General features: G+C 34.0%; 1 pseudogene; it reads right to left on the bottom strand.

Moving 5' to 3' along the window:
- Positions 1-517: 517 nt before the first annotated feature.
- Positions 518-5,212, bottom strand: LOC111088810 (annotated as a pseudogene).
- Positions 5,213-6,054: the final 842 nt, after the last annotated feature.

Here is a 6,054-nt window from a genome sequence, read left to right as displayed (position 1 = left end):
GGCGACAGCATTTGCAGCATTGCACCTTTTAGAAATGTCACTCCTTCTGATGGTCAGGATTCCAATGAGCAAGTTCAAGTCCATGCGATAGTTTTGCACTTTGTGTCCTAGCGGACTGGCCTCATTTGTTCACTATTGGTATTGGCAGGAACAAAGATAGTGTGTACACTGACTTATCTAACCATTTATCTATGTAGGGAAACAGAGCTTTAAGATGTACACAGAAAGACTCTGTAGGCAGAACAGAAATATTTGTTTGCATTTCCCAGAGTTCATACACAATGAGCAAGAAAAAATTCAAGAACTTTCAAAGACTTTCTTTCAATTTTCAAAGATCATTCATGTTACTATGAGAGCATAAAAGCAGAACCTACACTATCATGAAGGCCACCGTTTTTAACAATATGATTATAATTGTGCTCTATATTGACAACTGGGTATACAGTGGTAATGTCTGTAACTTAATTTGGGAAGTGAATAAAAACAATACTCAGAAAACATATTGGTATAATTCTGATGATTGCATAAAAATTTAATATATGTATAAATAAAGAATAAATCTGCACTATACATTAGTTTGAATCATAAGTTTGGAATAATTTTCATTGACATAAATGACTGTTCTATGCATGTGAAGATTAATATCCCAGTCTAAGTAACGTTTTTAGTATATTTTGAATTTCTTCTTTAACCTGATCCAATCTAGCTTGTTTTTCCTTAATGCCCTTTCTGAATAGATTAAATTTCACCACATATTCTCTGTTGCTACTGCTGCAGGTTTCAGCCTTTTCATCACTTCAGGCTTCAAGAGTTTGCATGTCCAAGCACAATCGTTTTTTTCAGTTCATTCAGATTTTCTCACTTTTCTGCTAATTTTTTCTTTTGTTTAGATTGAGCCTTTTCTGTTTCCAGATAGTCTTCACATGCCTGTCTTGCCCCTTTCACATACATAATAATCTATGGCATGATCTGGATTTGTAGCATACCTCCAGCATGCTTAATAGCATCACAAGCTAGTCTTTGTGATGTGTGTATGTCATTTCACTCTCGTTTTCAACTTTCATCTTGGAGTTTACTGAGAACCTCTCTCCACACTGGCTTGTTCATGTGACAAAACTAAAAGGAGCTTCATCACACTCCAAAAATTTGGATACTTTACAGTGTGCTTTTCCAAAAACTCATCTACTCTTTCATTCTTCGAGTTGAAATCAAAGAATGTACTGAAATTAGTCATCACCTCATTGTCAAGAAACTGAACAAATTGTCTTATGATTTAATCAATGTTTTTCTTTAGCTCTGCAGACTCCAACAAAGGAATTGAGAATTCTGTTCAGTTTCCTTTTAGAAATGTCAAACTCTGTAGTAGCAAGACTTTCTGGGGAAAAACAGGTAGCATTTCTTACTACAACTGATTGCAATGGGCACTTTTCCAACAACTTCTTGGCCATTGCATTTAGTCCTGCTCCACACTGTATTCTTAATTCTATTTTCTGTTTGCACTTAATTTTAGTTGAAAAAGAAACCTTGTTGCAGAAAATCCAATGTCGATTTTATTGTATGCCAAGAGATCATCTTCCTGCAATTCATATGAAGCCAATTTGGCCTTTATATTCAAAGTTTTCAGTATATGTGGTTTTACAATGTAATTGAGCACAGTTCTCGCCATGGTTTGGACTTCATCACCTAAAAGAGGAATGAATTATGGGCTTGTTTGATTGCATTTTCTCACAAGAGAGTTGCACATCCTTTGCTGCTGATATGAAAAAATGTAGTTTGGCTGCAGTCAGTATGTCACTACAAGTTTTTCAACACTTGTGAATACCTTGCAAGTTGATGACGTATATTTTTTGTCTTTCTTTACAGTCCCTACATGTGGCAATACTTCGATGGCTCTTTCTGCAATATTACATTTTCCACCATCTACGTGGGCAAAACTTCAAATGGTAAAGGTCATTCTCAGTGATTTCCCTGTAATCGTCTCTCTGTGCTGGTGAATCTTTCAGAATATAGTAGATGCTGCATAGCTATCATAATCCCATGATGTGGCACTACAATCAGTAATGAAAGTGTTGTGCTCATTGTGCAAACTACATGTCCTAATATCAATCAGTTTTTTCCAGTGACACTTCCAAGAACTTCTTTTGTGAAATCTCTGTAGAATTTATGATTGACATTTGGTCCATTCATTGAGATTTGAGCCAAGTTCTTTAGGTTGAGATTTGAAGTTAATTTCTCAAAATGTTTTAACACAATCATCTGCTTTTCCATGACCCATGAAATCACTGTCTAAGTATCTGGTACATACAGTGTTATCCTGATCCATAAGTCTTAGACGTAAATCCATTTGTTTAGACTGTAAACTGTCATTCATAGACTCATCAAAAAGAAGTACATATGCACCAACTTTTTTAAGAATATTTGTAAGCAATTCCCTGAAATATGGAGCAAGACCATTATTACATGTATAAGCAGTTTCTCTTTCACCACATGCACATGACTGTGCATTAGCACTGTCTGAAAACATGATTGAAAATAATGAATGCAACTCTCGATTGAGTGATGGCTCTCTGTTGTTTTCAACGTCCATAAAATTTCTGCCTTCCAAGTTGATGCCGAAACAAATGACTTATTCAAAGATGTACTGCAACTGGAGCTTTGAAGCTGAAAAGAAGTTAAAAGGAAGTCAATTAAGATAACTGCATATATTATATACTAAAACTGCATTTATATAATATAAATATAAAGCTTTGTTAAAAATTATTATGCTATGTCTTATGTCTGGTCTGTGTTCTTACACTACCCACTGAAAAGGGTTGATTACTACTAACAGTGACATTAGTGTGTTTTATCAACTTGTAGCATCATAGTCACTTAGGCAAAGACTATTTAAATATAAGGCATATGAGTTCCTTCTTCAAGATATCAGATATGTATTAGGTCTAAGCACAAATGCACGATACACGTTGATTTACTTGATATAATATATAGATTATTACTATAGAGAAACAAATACAGTTTTTTTTATAGTATATACATCATCAAGGACGGGTCATGTATAAACAGACTAGTTGACACCGCTGAAAAAGCAAAAAAAAAGATAGGTCTATTTGAAATAAAATGAATATAAATTATTGATCTATCAGGCCTAACAACAGTACATTGGAATGATCAGATCTATTTAATAAAAAAATAAATAAATATATATAAACCTATTAGATCTAGACCTATTAATACTAGCCCACATAGTAAGCAACCATGCATGGGTGAAAGTTGCAAAATATTCTGTTGGTGAATATAGTGCCAAGAATATATGTGGTGCATAACAGCACAGGAGAATGTAGGTGTTTAAACAAAAAAGCAATACATACAAGTCCTGCAGTACACAGCCACAAAAAACTAAGTCTACACCTGTGATTTTTTCAAGCAGGGGTTCCCCACTTACCACTGGGCAGCAATTTCTATGTTCCCCAACACTCTATAGTAGGTTTCTGACCCAGTTGGAGGTCAGTTTAGGCTACTGTGGACACTTCCCCCCATCCCCATGTGTGACTTACCAATTCCTTGCCCAAAGTGATAAATATCTCTTACTTACTTTGTGCAAATTATGTCATAAAGTCTGTATAAAAACATATATATATAAATGAATAAACAGCTTACAAACTATTGATTTCATTAATTGTTTATAAGCAATTAACTCAGCACTATAAAACAATAATGAATTAAATATTTAATATCTTCTAGTTCTATTTAATATTTTTTTGTAAGGGTGAAGGTTGGGAGTTTAATTAGTAGAAATCTTAGGGTGGCTTTATTTCAATTCATTTCTACTTTAAGAAATTTAAGGGTAACTGCCTTCCCGCAACTGGCTATAGACGGTGAAAGGCAGTAGAAGCTGAGACGTTGTGGATGTAAGAACTCAGCTTTGTACCTTTATTTGATTGATGACTTTTTTTTTAAATAATTTTCCATGACGGCCGATTAGATTGACATCGGCATTTGGATACTGTCTGATAGATGGGATATCCCCAACACATTTGGGTGCTATTACCACAGACATTATCCATTATGATAATAAGTTGACAAGCAGGACTGATAGCAGTATTGGGATATATATATAACATTTGTATAAGCCCCATCATACAGATCTATAATATTAGTCTGTAATGCCTTGAAGTATGATCAGGAAATCCACCTTAATGACATATTTCACTTCTGATTGGCTCAAGTCTACATTTGGTTAGGACTCAAATTATGCATATGCATGATAACGCAGATAGCTTAAGACATACTTATAAGCTCAGAACTCATTTGCTTCTAGATCCACACAACCTTACTATAGCACAACCTGCACAGGCTAGGCATAGATATACCTGTTATTAACAAAACAAAACATAGATCTACTGCTATCCACCAACCACAAAGGCAAATGCATCTCAACTTGTCAAATATTAGAGTCTACCATGATTACACTGAATTACTTCCTTAGACCTAGATCTAGTGAGATATGCCTAAAGCTAAACTGTAAATCACTGAATAATAAGAAGCTCCTCAACAGAAAAGACCACCACCCCTCCAGATAAAATCTTTTCTCAACAGATTGGCACTGATTTTTTGAAAACTTTCACCCATGCAGCCATGATTTTCTAATTTTATGAATAACAAATCACAAACCTACCTGTGGATTTTTTGCAGACAACCTCTGTATTTTGATTGCTAATTGCAGAAGGTTTAGTTGCACTTCTCTCAACAAAACTAAAAAGTCCTTCATTTAACTGACTTGCAATCTCTAAAGATGAAAGCTTTTTTGACTTGATGTGACTTTTCAATGCAGCTTCACCCGTAACAGCAATGTCAAAACTCTTTTGACAAAATTAGCAAGCATCGTGCCTTGTATTCATCCACAAAATAAAGAAGCAGCCAGTTTTTGTACAAATCATTTAGAAGCCACCTATCATTGAATTTACATTTACCAGGCATGGTATCATAAATGAATTAGTCTATAAAGTACAAGAATTCATCTACTCATATCCAGCTAAGAATCCAAAAGCACATTCCTTTTCGTTTTTTGAGCCTCAGATCTATCACGTGAATCCTCACGTTCAGATATTATGTACTGTTGCACCCAATTCATCAAACATCTATAGACCCACAGACTAATGGGTTCACTACAGGCTACATTATAATCAAGAAGTTTCAACCAGACATAACAAAATAAACATTATAGAGAAAAATCTATTATAATGTGCTTTAAAAACAAAACTTGTTTTTTATAAATATCCTTATCCTTACTATAATTAAATCAAAACCATTTTATGTGTTAGCAGGTTAGGCATAGCTTGCTATTATTATTTAACAATTTGGTACTTGCTGCATTCAAGGAGACCTCATGTAAGCCTCCCATCATAGGCAGGGCCTCTATACATACATACATAAATAAATAAGTATTCAAATATGGTGTGCATTACATTGTATATTGGTATAATGTAGGCACGGGTTAGCCTATATGATTAGCTTGTACCACATGTAGTCAATAATAAAAAGCATTTTGTCTAGGGTTACTCAGTAATTCTGTGCATTTGGAAATAAATTGTTGCTCATCTATGCACTCTGGTGAGACTGATTTCAGCCTAAGAAAAAAAATCAAGCACTTTCAAAAACAACCTTACTAAGAATCCACAAAATTCCAGCACTTTCAAAGCTTTGAAAAAATTTAAAAATTCAAGTACTTTCAAGCACTTCAAACACCTGTACAAACCCTGACTCCCACAGTATTAAAATATTAACATGTTAATCTATATAGTTTTAATTTCAAAAAAAGCAGTTACTCCCTACAAAAAGGTATGATCTACAGACCATTAACATGATTTTAAAAAGCTCTTACTTCTTAGTTTTTTGTTTGCAACCCTTTAAAAATAACTTCAAAAAATTAACATTTAGTTTAATGTTGCCATGAATTTAAGTAATGCACTAGACTGAAAGTGTTGATCGCCAATATTATTGCAGTTCAAGATATGTTGAATTCTAGCTAATAATTTATTTAAATGGCAAACCAAG

The sequence above is a fragment of the Limulus polyphemus genome, unplaced genomic scaffold, assembly GCF_000517525.1.
Source record: "Limulus polyphemus unplaced genomic scaffold, Limulus_polyphemus-2.1.2 Scaffold4482, whole genome shotgun sequence".
NCBI classification, from domain to species: domain Eukaryota; kingdom Metazoa; phylum Arthropoda; class Merostomata; order Xiphosura; family Limulidae; genus Limulus; species Limulus polyphemus.
The sequence above is the reverse complement of the archived record's forward strand: the minus strand, read 5'-3'. Positions and strand labels throughout refer to the sequence as shown.